The 18348-nt window shown below is 33.7% G+C and overlaps 1 long non-coding RNA gene across 1 annotated transcript; it reads left to right on the top strand.

Moving 5' to 3' along the window:
- Nucleotides 1-659: 659 nt before the first annotated feature.
- LOC150109708 (uncharacterized) lies at nt 660-17300 on the top strand. Its single transcript, XR_016550032.1, has 3 exons — nt 660-728; nt 9990-10198; nt 14939-17300. It is a non-coding gene; the product is annotated as an uncharacterized LOC150109708 (long non-coding RNA).
- The last annotated feature ends 1048 nt before the right edge of the window (nt 17301-18348 follow it).

Here is an 18348-nt window from a genome sequence, read left to right as displayed (position 1 = left end):
CATGTTATATTTGACACACTCTATCAGCGACAGAACCCTATTAAAAATAGAAATATCAGAAAAGGACAATCATGAAGATTAGCAAAACAAATTTGAATCATAAATGACAGGAGCAGGACCCATAGAAAGAACAAGATATAGGTGAGGTGATGCACTTAGTGCTTTAGAGGAATGCAGTGTAAGAGCTGATCAAATTAGAACACTGGCAAATTGGTAGTAGTAGGTGACTGTTCAGGAAATCTTGATTACATTAGGATGTCATATCTTGTACATGCCTTGATAAGTTCTCTTAATCAGACATTTTTTGAGGGTATGCAGAAGAGAACACACAAATGAGAAATTAGAAATGAGCATTGCAATCCTGTGAATCAGGAGAAGTTGTCTTCACAAAAGTAAAAGCTACTCGTTTCTCTGCATTTTTTGTACGAGTACCCTGTAATGTGTGTCTTAATTTTATTTTTTATTAAAAAAAGATCTTTTATGTTTTCCTGTAATTGTTTATTATAGAATTTTTTATTTTTACAATAGGTAAATTATAATGAAGAGGGTAAAAATTTAAATTCCAGTGAATCAATTACATCATTTGTATTAGGTTTAGCTATTTATTTGGTTTGGTTCATTTTAACTGTAAGGTAACTTTTTTTTTTTTAGATTTAACTGCTTCAGAAAAAGAGGTAAGAAATGAAAATTCCAGTCCTTTTCATTGTTGGCAAGGTATAGTTTCATTGGTAAGTAGATTTCATTATTAAGCTGATTCTTTAGCTTTTCACTTAATCATATCTGCAGCTTACTCCCTTAAACTATTTATTAGACTAGTTATAGAAATGTTTGGTGAGAAACATGAAAAAAGTGTGTTCCAAATCTGAGCTTAATTTTATTTAGAAAAAGGCATGCTAATTTTTCTATTACAAAATAAGTTAGCAGCTAAAGCTAATAAGATGAATACTATTTTTGAATGGGTCTAAATGACAATAATTAGAAGATTCTACACAACAGCCTAATTGACTATTAGGTAGTATATCTGCTTTCTAATCAAGTGTGAGTTTGAAAACCACCAGCTGTACTAAATAATCTTTTCATTCTTGCTCTACCTCTCCTGGATGTTTTTACCTCTCCTGTCTTCCAGACCATCATGAGATTCAGTGCCCTGCCACTGTATGCCTGTAGACATTAGAAAGGGGTAACCTCAAGTCTTACATTACTTTGATCCCTGCTTTGGAGATGAATGTTCATAGATGACCCAGCAAGGATCAGTCGGCTAGTGGGCTTTCCAGCAGGAGTCAACAGAGTTGTAATAATATATCATAGTACACTCATAAAAAGGGAAATAAAAGTGAATGTGAGAATTGCAGTGGCATTTCATTACTGAGTGTTCGCCATAAGATTTATGCCAGTATACTTGAGAAACAGTTGAGTAGGATTGTGGAAGGGAAGCTTGGTGAAGAACAAGCTGGATTCAGACCAAATAGAGACTGTCAGGATATGATTTTCACTTTACGACATTAGTTGAGAAATCATGGGAATATAACAAAGATCTGTATTTAAGTTTTGTAGATCTGGAAAAGGCATATGACAAGGTGCCAAGAGAGAAGGTATTCAAAATACTACAGTTGTATGGTGTCAGTGGGGCATTATATCAAGCAATACTTAGTCTTTATTTGAGGTGTAAGTCAGCAGTTAAAATTGATTGAAGTACATGAAGATGGTTTAATGTTAAATCTGGTGTCAGACAAGGATGTACATTATCTATATGGATCACATTATGAAGGAAAGAGGTATTAAATCTGATATTAAAATTGAAGATGTTAATCTCAGCTCTTTATTTTTTGCAGATAATGTTATACTTTTAAATAAATCTGTACGAGTTTCAAGAATCCCTGAGTAAATTGAATAACTGTTGTAATAGATATAGTATGAAGGTCAACAAAACAATGCAAAGACAATGAAAATAGGCAGAAGCATTGAAAATATCAAGTACATTGTGAATGGAGAACCTATAGAACAAGTAAAATATTTCAGCTACTTAGGCAAGATTTTTAGTGAAGATGGTAAATTAAATATGGAAATAGACTACAGAATCAACAAAGCTGGTATGGTAGGAAGTCAACTGAATAAATTCATATGGAATGAGAGAGAAATTAGTCGGAACACTAAATTAGCTGTGTTCAAACCAGTTTTAACTTATGAATCTGACAGCTGGGTCAGAAGTAAAACACTTAACCAAAGACTAGAAATTGCAGATATGAGAGTCCTGAGAAAGATTAGAGACGTGAACAGATGGCATCAATGGCAATATCATATTAAAAACGAGGATAGTAGGAAAGAACTTGACATTGTCAGCATCCAGGAATGCGTTAGCAGAGCTAATTTCGGGTGATATGATCACTTAAATAGAATGGCAGAGGAAAGATGAGCAAAACAAGTGTTCTCTGCCATGTTGTCAGGAAAAAGACCCAGAGGAAGACCAAGATATTGGTGGATTGATACAGTAAAAAGTGCCTTAGAAGATAGAAATATAAGATCTGATGAGGTTGTAGTCTTGACAGATAACGGATTGATTTGGAGGAAAATTGTTGATAGGAAGTTTGTAATGATGTAAGTTCTTCATGTAGTACTATCATGATATTCTGTACACCCCTTGAAGGTACATGTCAGGAATTTGATGATGAGAGAATAACCAGCTATATGCTACATTACTTTAAAAAGGTAGGTTAGAAAAGTCAGCCAACAAACAACCATCCAGTCTCTCTCTCTCAAAAAAAAAAAGATAGTTACCAGCAGCTAACATCATCACCATCAGCAGACGCATCTGTTGGTGACCAGCAGTAAGGATTTTTACTACACTCGAACCATAACTAATCTTCTAGACCCTCAGCTTTGGAGAGACTTGAAAAACTCGTGGTTTCTCTTGACACAATTTGCATTTGATTGGGTTGTGGTTAAGTTGCCATCATCTTTTGTCTGCTCACTGTGTCTTGATAGATGATTTTTTGGATTTTTCTACCAATATAGAAGTATCCCAGGGCTCAATATTCTTGCTTGTTTTCTTTTCCCCCCCTCTCCTCTATAAATGATCTTCTCTCAATGACCTCAAATCTTATTCATAGTTTTATTGATAACAGTTCACTGCATGCCTCTTTTCTACTTGACAAACCTTGTAGTGCATAATCATTATAATCCTCAAGGTCTTCTATAATTGTTCTGCAAAATTGGCCACTATGATTTATTCTTCTTTCATGACTAATAACAAGAGCAGTAAAAAATCAACATCCATTGACTGTTCCATCACAAAATTTATCAGATCATGATGGCTAATTTTCCAGAACAATTATAGAAGACCTTGAGGCTTATAATGATTGAGCACTACAAGGTTTGTCAAGTATTTTTGTTCCATTTAATTTTGTTCTTTGGAACAGCCTCCCTCATTCTGTCTTTCCTGAACAGATAACAGATTGATTTAGAGGAAAATTGTTGATAGTAATTTAGTAATGATGTAAGTTCTTCATGTTGCATTATCATATCCTGTACACCCCTTGAGGGTTCATGTCAGGAATTTGATGATGATGATATTTTTGGAAGATTTTGAGAAATTGACATAGGAAATAGTAAAAGTCTGCTAAATTTCTACTTGGAACATTGGCTAGTCATGACTAATACCATGTATTTAAGCATGAACAATGTGTAAAAATTCATGTGCAAAAACACAATTGTCATAAATTACATTATTGCAATAGTGTTTCAAATTGGTCCATAATACGTGTGTGCATATTTAAAGTGGGAAGTGGCTCCCTAGGGTAGACTAAAAATGATTGTTGATTCTTCACAGAGAACTCTGAAGATTCAGTCTATGGAGTGAATGCCAATATTAAAAATTAATATATTAGATATTGTTAAATTCACTATCGCAAAATATTAATGAGGTCCTTACAAGTTTGCTCTAGTGAGTTCAGGGTCAACTGCAAAGACCAGTTTGGACTAAAGTTGTTAGAAAACTCAGTCATGAAATATTGTGTTGTATTTTCACAATATCTGATGCATCTTTGGTGTATATAAACAGATAATGATGGTTTGAAGCAACAATATGAAGAAAAGACCTAATGGAAGATCAAGATATAGATTGATTGATGCAGTGTTAAGAATGTATTAGAAGATGTAAGAGCTGATCAAATTGTGACTGATGGTATGTGACAATTGATGATTTATAGCTTCCCTTGATGAGTTGTTATTATAATAGTAATAATAAACAAATTTGGAAGAAACTCAAATGTGTGGGTAGGCTTATGTGTTTGTCGTACATGTTGATTAATTTTAATGGTATAGATGAGAACACAGACTGATAAGAAAATAACTGTTTATTAACTTATTGCTGATATTTTGCTATTCTACCCAGCATCTTCAGAGCACACAAACAGTTTGCCAAAGTATGCGAGACAACAACAACAACAATCCAGTATAACAATGGGACTAGTTTGAACAATTGTAACATACGACACAAAGACTCAAATCCTAATTAGGCACCATCTATGTTTGGGGGGGGGGGGGGCAGAAAGAGAAAGCAGGTATTAATTTGGTTTTAAGGTGACTGTCTCCCTTTGGCAAATTTATACAGCCATACTTGTTGAGGTTTGTTTGGAGTATGTTTCAAGGCTCCTGTTGATATGACATAGAATTATATATGTCTGATTCATTTTATATAACTGATAATTCGATGCATGATGAGAACTCTTCAACAACAGAATCTTCGCTTAAAAATCTTATGTAACTCAGTAGTTGGCATTTTAGCTTATGTCTGTCGACTCATCCAGTTGACGTGAAATGTTTTTGCCATCATACTTTTTTGACTACTTGGACATGTCTTATATATGGCATGAAATAGTATCATTCGACAGAAGTACATTTGATATCTCCCTCTTGGCAGCCTTTCCTAACAAGATTTAACTTTCCTTACAAGGAGGTTTCTGCTGTTATATGTTGCTCCATGTTCCTGGCAATTATTTCAACCACCTTATAACTTGCTGCTTGCACCTTTGCTATTTTTTCCACTGACTTGACTTGCTTTACCTCAGAAGAGAACAAACAACTGAAATAGGCTGTATATTTACTTATTAAATGATTGTGTATTAAAGTGTCTCTTCAGTTTGCTTGGAACCATACTTTCATTGCTCAATTTTTCGCTGCATGCAACATACTCAGGAAGTGGATGATGTAAATCCACAAGTTAAATAATAATCGTGATAATTGCACACATCACCGTCTGGTGATATGTACAATCAGCCCGGGAAGGTACCTTGACTCTTCATTTTGGCTGCTTAACCCTTGACTTTTAACTAAAAACTTCTCTGTATTAAACAAAATTATAAATCGGGGCCACAAAATGTTGCAGCTTGATAAACAACAAATTGCAGAGTAAACACACCACCAATATTCAGTGACTCATTGTTTCGAGTTCAGCATAACTGAATTTGTGATGAGTGTTGACTCATATATATACCTACCACTGGCATTCAAGACATTCCACTAACTATGATTCACCTAATGTACCTTGGTAATGGTAACACTTGTAGCGCAGTGCTGCCACCTACGGTGCAGGTGTACCATAACATCCCACATGGTGAAGCAATGTGCCACAAGCTAAAAAATTTTGAGAAATGCTGTGCTATAGTTACCATTCTCTCTCTCTCTTCTTGAGCCTCCTTTATATATTGGGGCACTTTTGCCTATTTATACAATTATATTTGTATGGAAACTTTCACTGCTTAATATTAAAATATTTATGTAACATTGCTATATTTTGCTGTAAAATGCCACTAATCGACCACCAGCAATACGACAGTGATTACATCATCAAGGACTGTACTGTAGTCAATGTTGTGTAAACTGTAAAATACTATATAAACTTTTATAAAACAGTTAATGACATGAAAGTTCAGCAAAGAATGCAGGTGTGCTGCGACAGAAATTTGCATGACCAAGTGTCCTGCAGTCTGAAAAAGTTTGAGAACCACTGGTTTAGGTTCTTCTCAAGGCACTTAGTGAGCATGTGGAGGTTGTTAGTGCATCTTTTTCAGGAAAGATCAATAAGTATTTAGACAATGTGTGACTTAGAAGAGCCCCTTCCCTCAATGAATTCTTCATTCTCCCAAAGAACCTGCGTAATAATAATTTCTTATGTTTTTGAAAGTAGATATTAACATTTCTTCATGACTGTGGAAAAACAGCCATCTTGCTGGCACACAAAATTATACATCGATCTGTCAAAAGATAGATTGTCCATAGGACAATCATTTCTACTAGGTCTTTCTTTTTGCTTTTTTGATGTCAATATTATTAGAACAACTGGGAATCAAATCTTTATACACTTTTGATGGAACTGTTTCACTAGCTGACTGTTTACTGACAACCTGACAATTATAGCATGTACATAACAGGATAATGCTCTAGCCAGCATGATAGTCATCTCACACTACAGCAAATTTGTAGGAATCATCATCGTTATTAAGATAAACCTCCAAGGAGTCAGGGACTCATCGAGGGAGGCCACATACACACACACCAGCTATCAAACTTGTTCTTGAATTCATTCACTCTACTTGCACACACAACATCCAATGGCAATCCATTCCAATCATGCACCACCCTATGAGAGAAAAATCTAGATCTCACCTCTTCTTAGCAGCATTCATTCTCAGCTTCCAAGGATGCCCTCTCGTCCTTTCCCCACCCTCCATGAAATAATAAATTCCATCACTGAAATCCTGTATTACTCTTTCAGAAGTTTGTAAGTCTCAATCTGTCTTCATAATCAGTATTCTATTATCAACACTCTCTCTCTCTCTGCTATCAGAATGATCACAGAAACAAGGAGACCAGACCTATGCACAATAGTCCAAGTGAAGTCTTATCAGTGCCTTGTATTGTGTTGCTCCTTTGTCATGACTTTTGTAGAGAATGAGTTTGTTATAATAGCGTTTTTTGTAATGAGAACCTCAAGTTTTTTTGTTTATCCTTTGTTATTTATTTGGTTAATTTGTATTTGAGATTATTCTTAGTTGTCATATTAAAAGCTACTCTGTTAGCTTGTCCATAATGTATATATGAGTACATGGTGGTTGCCTACTTCTTTGCATTGCAGTCAGAGTTGTGAGTTACAAGAAGTTGAAACTGAAAATAAAGCTTAGAAGAAGAAGCTTTTCCATAATCATCTGCTTTACAACTAATGTGTTTTAAAAGACTGAATCAGCATCAGATGGATGCAGAAAAAATGGGGGGGGGGGTTGCTGTCTTGTATGTTATCTTAACTTGTTTGAACCTTTATTTGGGCTTCATTCTATTTGAAACCAACTTTTATTGTTAAATGTAGACCAGACAGATTTAACCCTTTGACTTCCAAACTTTTTGATAATCAAGAAGAGCTTTTTCAAACATGAAACTGTACTATATAACTTATGTGTTACATTTGTGTGATTGTTATGCAACTGCTTACCAGAAATACATTCATAACAGTAGCTAAGTTTTATACATGAAATGGCAAGTGGAATTATTATAATTATAATTTTTATATTTATTAAATTATTTTAAATGATGAAGCTTGAAAAGGAAGGTAGGGGAAAGAGGAGACTTAGATATTCTTCTTGAGATAACTGAATAAAAGTGTACGATTCCTGATACCTAACTAGGTTCATCCCTGGACAGTTTAAACATTGGTGGCACTGGTGTTCAGGCTCCAATTTGGGCAAATGTTAAATTGTATCAAGTTTTATCACTTGGTCAAAAGTCAATTATTCATGACAGATTATAACTCTCTGCCCAGGTGAGAGCAAACAAGTCTGAAGAATCTTCATGACTAGGTTTCTAATGTATGCTGATGATGTCACATCAAAAAAATTCTTGAAGTGTTTTTTACCAAAACAAAAGGTTGAAAATGAGATACCGTCGACTCTCACTATAGCAAACACTGCTATAGTGAGAGTTAATTGTATTTACATGACTATGCTACTTATATATAGAGTGACTTGGCATAAAACTGTCTTAATATCATCCCATTGCACAAATCATGCATAGACATGTTTATTGCCATTCATCATGGAGAAAAGATCGCTATTCATTTCATTAATTCTTCCTATAAAATAACAATATACGCTTCACAAAGGAGGTGTGCTGTGCATTATGAGGTACTGAGACAGTCTGATACAATGTCAACAATATATACAAGTAGCCAATCACAAAATTCATTGGCAGACTTTTGTTTGGTCATGCTTGGTTACAGGATTAAAAAAAGATTATAATTTCATGCCCAACCCTGCTTTCACCTCATTTCACTTAGATAGCATTATTACAGAAAAGCTAATTTCCTGATATCTTCTTATGATTCTAACACTGACTGCCATGGTAATTATTCCTTGTACCATTGTAAGCTACCAATAATAATGCTATCTTTATTGGTAACTAAACAAATAACTATAGGGAAGGGATTTTCAAATGAACTAATGTTGAGCAGGTGATTCATCTGGGTGTGGCGAGAATGCATGTGGATTGGAGCACCAAATCATATTGTACAATTTGTTATGTGTATTTATTTCTATTTTTGTTTTTTTTTCTAAGAATTTTCTTCTATTCACTAATGACCAGTCTACACTTTTTTTAACATAATAATTTAGACATAAATAATTTCTGATCATTCAGAATTATCTGCCTTTGAGAATTCTAACTTCATTACATGTTGTTTTTTTTGACGATATCCTGCATATACTAGTATTTTTTGGAGATCACCAGCAACCCTTTTATAAAACAGAGAAGGTTCATTTTTATTCAGGTCTGGATAGATTTTTACTCACTATCTTTATTCTGGCCAAAGACTGGAATGAAAATGTCCCTGTACAGTGAAAAATGTCCACTCCTTAACAGACAACATACTGTAGATACAAGAAAGACAAATAGTTTTATTATATCACTATAATTCAGAGACATGTAAAACATGTGCTATATTTAGTGACAATTAGTGTAATTAGAGATAAATGAGAGAGAAAATTGTGCATAATGAGAAATACATCCCTTCCCATTGACACTATACTGCATACAAAAAATATGTAGTAATAAACACCTCGCAGAAACCAAATGATATACATTCATGACCACAGCAGAATTCAAACTCGCAGCCTTTTGGTTGGAGAGAGGATATTATGGTAACCAATCAGGCTGGCATAGTCTTAAAAAATAAACTTCTAAAGAATGAAAGCATATTTTCAAAAGTATATAAAGATGTAACTTGAAATCACTTCAGACGGCATTTGAGATTTTCTGGATCATTAAGACAGTTCTCATATACCAATTTAACAAATAAAATTCTGCCAAAACAAAAAAGTCCAACTAACATGCTATGCGGAAAACTGTAAAAATGCAATTACCCTAAATCGCATATTTGTTGAACTGTTAATTACTATTTTCACATCTGGTGTGGTACTCCAAACTGTTCTCAAAATGTTTGATGCAGTAGCAGTATAGAAAGATGAAAATTACATTCATTAATGACTCATCTGTCACTGATTTGCAACATTCCTTCACACAGGTCTTCTTACATGCATTTTCTACAGATTATTTCACAATCATTCTTCGTCAAAATTGTATCCATTCAGCTCCAACCTTGCAGAACAAATTTTTCTTTCTCTGTTCATTCTCTATGCTGCTGTCTTTTGGAATAACCTATTACTTACTATCCTGAAAAGTGTAAGTGCAGGGTTTCAATATAATGTTGACCAGTTTCTTCTTTCTTCTCAACCTTAGAAGTAAATAAAATATATATACATACACACACATACATTGTGTGTGTTTATTCAGTTGCAATTTGTATGTAATTTTTTTATTAGATTTTTATTGAAATAAGTCGTTTTGAATCCTGTATAGAACAAAATGTATCTTGATTTAATTTTTTTTTTTTTTCATTCCGATTGCTTCATAAATACTAATAAACAATGATTTGATTAAATTTACAGAAGGATTACCACTTTTGTTCTTACCATCTCTTAGCAATAGTCAGTCACATAGGGACATCAACTGATAGTGGCCATTATTTGTGTGATGTTTGTAATGTGCATGAAAATACATGGTGGAATATCAATGATGATAATGTATATAAAAAAGAAGGAAAGGAAGTGCTACTTGAAAGAGAGAGAACAGCTTATCTTCTCTTTTATGTTGTTAAGTAAGTATCATGTACGATGCATTTATCTAGAACTAAGAAATTGTTCATGTGTTACCAGTAGTAATGTGTAACTGATGTTGATAATCACATAAAGCAAAGTGATATTTACATAATATTTTGCTTATGATTATTAATATCAGACCTATTTGGAGTCAAAAGACATCACATGAGGTCAATGCTCTCATGAAAAAAAATCAACCAATGCCTTAAAATCCATTCATAGTTTCTGCACTCACCATACCTTCAGGAAATGCATTTCACTCACCAACCACTGTCCATGCAAATAACCTACTCCTTACTCCTCACATCCTTATGCAGCTTCGAGGGATGGGCTCTTGTCTCCCCTACTTTACACCTCTCAATTTGTCCTCATATCCTACATTCCATAGACCTGAAACAGTGAACCTTAATCTTCTCTGGATCCTCTCTAATATATCCTCATTTCCTTGAAAGCCAGGTGATGATCAAATCTGCACATAGTAGACCATCTGCAGCTTGATCAAGTTCTTATACAAGGAAACCATAGCTTCTTTGCTTCTACATGTCAAGGTTCTCATCATTGCCATAATCCATTGTGATTTTCTTGCAGTTTTAGGCAATGTGACTTCTAAACCTCGAGTCTCTCCACCATCATTCCTAGATTCTCTCATCTCTTCCACATCCTTCAAAATTTCTCCATTAATTGTATACTCTGCATCTCAGTCTTGACAACCAAATTTCAAATCCTTGCACTTTGCAACATTAAACTGATAGCTCCACTCACCTGTCCCACCCGTGGTATTAATGAGATTCTCCTGCAAAACTCCATTTGCTTTGCTCTTCATAGTTCTTCCCAATTTTGCATCATTAGCATAGAAGTTAAACAATAATGGTCCTTAGACAAAACCCCCACTACTTTGATAGTCATCTTCCTATTTCGAAATCAAGTAATCTCTTGAGAACAGAGACCAAAGGGTTTTGTTCTAAGGCTTTGTTGACATGATATGACACTGGTACATTTGCTGAAACAGATTTTTTTTTTTTTTGTTGAATATTTTTCTACCAGTTGTGCTGTCATGAAGTTACTTCATGACAGCACAGTTCGTATATAGAGGCTAATAACTCCACATCAATTTTGTCTTAGTATCCCGTAATGCAATGCACATCTCCTTACGGACATTTGTATATGAGTTGCTCTGTCATGAAGTTACTTCTTGCACAAATTATGTTTGCTTACACTTTGATAAAGGATGAAACCACCAAAAATATAATTTCTTGCCATCTTTATTTATAATATAACCAAGTGATTAAGGTTCAAAGCTGTAATAACTGAGTGAAGACCACATAGCCTTTAAAGGAATGTGGGAAACCGACCAGGGGTTCTGACCTAATGTCCAATCCTCACCTTCTCGTGGTGTGCCCTGTTAGATATCTACCTGGATACCGAACGAATGGGGATGGGCTGGCAATTTGGGATTTAGCTGACCAGATTGTATTCTCATTGGCTTAAACCAAAATTTCAAATGATAGTACAACTAGACAGAATTTCATGCTGGCTGGGGCATCACTCGGTGAACAAGCCCTCATTGTTTTTGCCAGGGAACCAGAGCAAACAGCAATAAGTCAGCTATTGGAACAAATACTGAAATGCACTCCAACTCAACGTCACCAGAGTTCAAGATCAGTACTTTCAATATAAGAAGCCTGAATGGCAAAGAAATTGAGCTATAAATACAAAATGTTATATTCAGGCAATGACAATCAAGGAAAAGAAGGAGTAGCCATTGTATTCAACACTAAATACGAGGCTAATCTTCTTGAATGACAGGCAATCTCAAGCAGAGTGATGTGGGCAAATATCAGAATGGGGAACTGGACAATGACTTATTTGTGCCTATGGTCCCACAGAAGGTTCTACTAAGGTAGAAGTGGAGGAATTTTTTGAGGCTTTAGAAAAAGCAACTGACACAATGAAAAAATAAAAGTTGGTCCTTGTTGGGGATCTAAATAGCAAAGTAGGAAATGATTGTCAGACATATAAAAAATATTTTGGGAAAATTTGGAGATAAGTGCAAAGGTAATAATGGCAAATACCTGTCAGATTTCTGCTCAGGACATGGACTAGTTATTACTAACACAACGATCAACATAAAAATGTGCAAAAATTCACATGGAGAGAAAAGGCAAGGAATAAAAAAATTCTCATTGACTGTGTTATTGTTGATAGTGATGTTTTCTGACTGGTGCAGGATACTAGAGTGTACAGAGGATTTGAAATTGGAAGTGATCACCATTTAGTCTTGAGCAGGATAAAATTGAATTTCATATTGAAAAGAAGAACATGTAAGAAAATTTTAAAGCGAATAAAAGTTGAGCAGCTCTCAGATGTAAACTGTAGACTTAAAATACACAAACATTATTGAAGAAAACATGAAAGAGTTTGAGAACAGGAACCAAACTTTGGAGATTCAGTGGCAAGCCCTGAAGAAAACCTTGATTGATTCAGCCAGAGAGACATGTTGTGAGGTTGTCTGCAAGGATAGAAAAATCAGAACTCCATGGTGGACACAGGAAGTTAAAGAGGCAGTGAATGAAAAGAAGAAAGCATATCAAAAGATCATGGCAAATACACACTGTGTAAAACTAGCTAAACAAAAGTCATTGGAAGACTTTGCTAAGAACATAAAATAAATATCAAGAAGGTGGCAAGATATTCTGGAGGTTACTGAAGAAGCTCAGAAATGGAGGAAAGGGTGCTGTAAAAGGAATTAGAGATGATAAGGTGACATGAAAACTGGAGAAAAAGATATCCTTGATGTATTGAGTAATTACTTCAAAAAATTGTTATAGGTATACTTAAGAAACATTTGAGAAGGATTGTGGAAGGGAAGCTTGGTGAAGAACAAGCTAGATTCAGGCCAAACAGAGGCTGTCAGGATCAGATTTTCACTTTAAGACAAATTGTTCAGAAATAATGGGAATATAACAAAGATCGTCTGGAAAAGTCATTTGACAGAATGCCAAGAGAAAAGCTATTCAAAATGCTACAGTTGTATGGTGTCAATGTAGCATTATATCAAGTAAAGGCTAAGCAATACTTAGTCTTTATTTGAGTTGTAAGTCATCAGTTAGAATTGAATTAAACACAGGAATATGGTTGTATGTTTATATCTGGTGTCAGACAAGGATGTACATTATTTCCTATGTTATTTATTATCTGTATGGATCACATTATGAAGGAAAGTGGTATTAAACCTGATATCAAAATTGGTGATGTTGATCGCAGCTCTTTGCTTTATGCAGATGATGTTATACTTCTAAATAAATCCATTTCAAGTCTGCAAGATTCCCGAACTAAATTGAATAACTGTTGTAATACATTTGGTATTGAAGATCAGCAATAACAAGACAAAGACAATGAAAATAGGTAGAAGCATTGAAAATATCAACTGCATCATGAAAGGAAAACCTATAGAACAAGTGAAACATTTCAGCTACTTAGGCACGATTTTTAGTGACGATGGTAAATTAAATATAGAAATAGACAACAGAATGAATAAAGCTGTATGGTAGTAAGCCAACTAATTAAATTTATATGTAATAAGAGAGAAATTAGTCAAAACACTAAATTGGCTGTATACAAGACAGTGTTCAAAGCAATTTTAGCTTATGGATCTGAGAAAGATTAGAGGCGTGAACAGATGGCATAAGTGGGAATATCATATTAAAAATAAGAGTATTAAGAAAGAACTTAATGTTGTTAGCATGCAGGAATGTGTTAGCAGAGCTAATCTTAGGTGGTGTGGTCACTTAGACAATGGGAAAGGAAAGATTAGCAAAACAAGTGTTCTCTGCTAGCTTAAAAGGCAGAGAACCTGGCAGGAAAAAAGACCCAGAGGAAGACCAAGATATAGGCGGATTGATACAGTAAAAGGTGTTTTAGAAGATATAAGATCTGATAATGTTGGAGTCTTGACAGATAACAGATTGATTTGGATGAAAATTGTTGATAGGAAGTTAGTAATGATGTAAGTTCTTCATGTAGTACTATTATAATATTCTGTACACCCCTTGAGGGTACATGTCAGGAATTTGATGATGATGATATAACCAAGTGGAAAAACTTTCAACATCTATCTCTAATGCAGAGTGTTTTAATAGTAATATGTGACACCTTTTGGCTGCTTGTATATGGAAATATGACTTCCTCGTTACTTCAAATTTGGTATCACTTCTGGGTAGTGGCCCTTCCAATAATTCATTCATTATACATGTCTGTAAGGATATGTGCATTGCATCATGGGATACTAAAGCAATTGATGTGAAATAATTAGCCTCTATATACAAGTTGCCCTGTCTTGAAGTTACTGCTATTCAAATCTCCAGCACATTCTTGCAAAGTTATGTAGCATTGCTAGTAAACGACATTTGAACACCATCAGCTTTATGTCATCCCACAAATGCATGCCTTGGACAGTTTATCTCTTGCATTGTAAAGTCGCATCAAGTCCAGCATTGTTATCAATTACAGTAGATATTCATTTGATAGCTTAAATGTGTCATGCACTGATGTTCCATGTATTTTATACAGCAGTAAATATTTGAAAAAGTTTAAACGTTGCAACATCTAATTGCTTATCTTTCTCTGATACCTTTATTAAGAAAAATAAGGGAACAATTAATTATAATTTTATATTCATTTACTTTGTTTACAATAATAATTCAGAAATGTTGATTAAAGAAATCTTATTCTGTTTTCAGGGAAGCATTGCCAACTTCATAAAACAATGGTTTCTACTTTGTTGGTAGTACTACTTCAAACTATTATAAATTAATCTGTATATATTGTGATCTGTAAATATTTTTTCACTTTGCTTTCTTAATTTATAATTTATTAAGACGTAATTTGCAGCTTAGATGTGCAAAATGTAAATGAAATATTCATGTAATAATTGTATGTAAATACATTTTACAAAAAGTATTTTATTTTAGTCAAATATGAATTTGTTTTAAAAAAACAGTGTTATTCATGCTTATATAAAAAAAAAAAGCAATGTTTTGATTAGTCATAGTTTTATCTGAGCAACTTCGAGTTCTTTAGTTGATATTCAGTGCACATGAATGTTGTGATTAAAATTGTGGTTTATTTAGTCTTGTATAAATTTCACAACTTGAAATTTAGTAAAAAATTACATTCAGTAAAAGTGTTCGCATATGCACCCATGTTCATCACATTTGTGGACTTAGTAATAAAATTTTTATTTTATACTTATTGAAATCTAATGGCTGATTAATATGCATTCTATATGTGTAGTAGCTTGTTAAAAATAAAAGAAATTGTATTTCTTTTGGCAGTTGAGGTAAACCATAATTGGTTTGCATTTGTTCTTAGTTGTATTACCATATTGTTATTTTTATTTACTCTTTATATTAGATTTTTTTTTAAAAAAATCCATACTTGTTAAGTGTTTTTTGTGCCTTATAGCAACTAAATTAGTATGGCACCTAGTAAGTCAGTGTGAAATTAAATTCATTAATTATACTTATTTTTGCTGTTCAAATGTTGCAGATTAATGAAATGAACTTGCAAAGTGCATAATAGAACTTTGTAATTGACTTCAGATTGTCAATATATGTTTTGTGAACTTTATATTTGTTTCCTCTATCTTTTTTCAATATTATAATTTAATGCACAGTGAGTTCTAACAGTAGTCAAGATTACTATATGTATAAAGAGTGAATTGGCACAATGGTAGGCACACGTGGCACTGAAATGCTTAAACAGAAATAAAGAATAACATATTAGTGCATTATAAAATAAATCATAATACAGTTTTTGGAAGTGTCTATTTGAAAGAACATTCGAGCCATTAATTGATATATTATGAGTACTTTTGCTGTAAGAGGAACAATTTTTTGTTGCTAGGTGTCTTTAATGAGTGATCTGGTAAGCATCTTTTAAACTTCATTCATTAAAAAATTTAAAAAGGGTCCAGCTGTTCTGCATGTATATTTGTGGATAAAGCATTGTTTTGTGGTGAATACTCTCAGGGAATTACTAGACATTATGACAGCCTGACATAATTGAGATTTTGTAACTAGTTCCTGAGGGTTGTTTTAACAGTTGAAGCTGGCATAATTGAGAAGAGATGGAGAACCAACTAGAGCTTCTCACCCACTCTCCCATTTTTTATTACTTGTGTGATAAAAGAATAAGGATGGCTGGCAATTTAGGACTTGCTAGCTGAACTGTACTTTATATTGACTGAACCTGCATACACATGTACAGCATATCATACTGGCTGGAGAATTGCCTGGTTATTCAAAGGTTCTGCTTGTATGTTCATAAGGACAGCATGGGGAGCTTCAAAATGCAGCTATTTGAACTACCTTTAGCAGAATTAAAGATAAACATCATCAGTGTAAGGAACATCAATCAAAAAGCAATGCAGCTAGCAGAAGAATTACTGAAATATCAGGTGGTTACTATGCATGTAACCTAGCATGAACAGCTAAGATCATTCTAAGAACCAGCTTTTCTTTATGTAAGGCTCTCATTGGTGAGAAAATTGAACACTCCTTCCTTTCACTGATTCTACCATTTGAAAAAAATTATATATCATTCTATTACTCTTTCTTGTGAAAGACAACAGCAGAGTGGGAAATGTATCTAAGAAATATAAATGTTTTGGAAAAATTTGAAGAAAAAGGCAAAGACTAATAATCGTATCTTTAATGACACTTGTAATATACTAGAAGGTGAATACTGAAACATTGCCAAAAGAAGTTAATAAAACTTTATTAAATCAAATATTTTAATATAACAGATTATCTTCAGCAATATGACAATTCAAAACATAGAACACCAACAATTAAATTGGAATTTAAATTATATGAGCTACATGCTAGTGTAATGCAGTACAATAGTAGTGAGATGATTAAAAAAAAACTACTGCATATGACTTGCAAATTTTAAGTAATGAAATATGTCATTATAGTTCAAATTTTGGCAATGTAGTAATGTCAGCACCTTTCTCTGAACAAATTCTCATATCTGAAGTGGCAACAGTGAGGTAGAAGTTTTAAATCATAAAATTCTGTGGCCATTGTCAGTTCCATGCTGTACTAAACTAGACTTCTTGGAATTAAAGATTTAAAATTGTTGTTCTGGTAGTCTTTTCTTAATAGAATATCCTATTGGTCTAAAGTAGAAGATAATAGATATTTGTTAGGGATAGAAGAGATTGTTTATTTCTAGGGGAATAACCAAGATAAGTTTGTTGACAAGAAAAAAATGTGTATATCAGATTATATTTTTTAAATATCTTAGTATGTTATTTTTGGATTTCAGCAATCTAAGGAACTGAAACGCCATATGTAAGATGCTATTCTCCTCCATAGGTGATCATCCTCCTTATAAAACACACTTATAGGAACAAGAATATAATTAGGAGATAAAAAGGCAGAGAAAAGTATATAATAGACATACAAATTAGTAAAGAAGTGGGTAAAATCTTTCATTGTGTGATAGATGGACAGCAGTCATCTCTGACCTTGCTATCTATGCTCTCTCTTCTGCTAGTGAGGTTGCATCATCTGTGAGTGAATGTAATAAGGGATATGATTAATAGGCTTCCCACAGTGAGCCTTTTGGATAGCTTGGAGGCAACATGAAATCCAAATATTCATTAATGGTTACATTTAATTGAGAAAAGCCCGTTATTATATATTAACTGAATTTAGTATTGTAGAAAAGCCAGGAGATGCAGCATTTGGCCTGGATACCAGCAATTATGCTTATATTGATCAAGCCATTATTATGCACATTTATTTATTGATGATGCTTCCAAGGAGCTCAAATTACTCATTTTGGGAGGCCCACATACACCACTGATCATATCAGTGTCAAATTGCTAATGTGTTGTCTTGAGGAGTGTAGGATTCAATGGTAATGTGCTGAGAAAAATTCACATTTTTACTAGCTTCCTCTTGAGAATTTTCATGCATGTTAGTCTGTCAGGACTCCAGCATTGTCAGATCTTATATTACAATCTTCTATGGCAGTTCTTATTAATAGCATCAATCCATTTAGATTATGGTCTTCCTCTGGGTCTTTTTTTTTTTTTCCCCTCTCCCATCATTGCATCAAACATCCGTTTTGCTAATATTTT

This window comes from Typopeltis vanoorti, chromosome 2 (genome assembly GCF_054136105.1).
Source record: "Typopeltis vanoorti isolate ZY-2024b chromosome 2, IOZ_Tvanoo_1.0, whole genome shotgun sequence".
NCBI lineage: Eukaryota > Metazoa > Arthropoda > Arachnida > Uropygi > Thelyphonidae > Typopeltis > Typopeltis vanoorti.
Note: the sequence above shows the minus strand (reverse complement) of the source record. Positions and strands in the feature narration are given on the sequence as shown.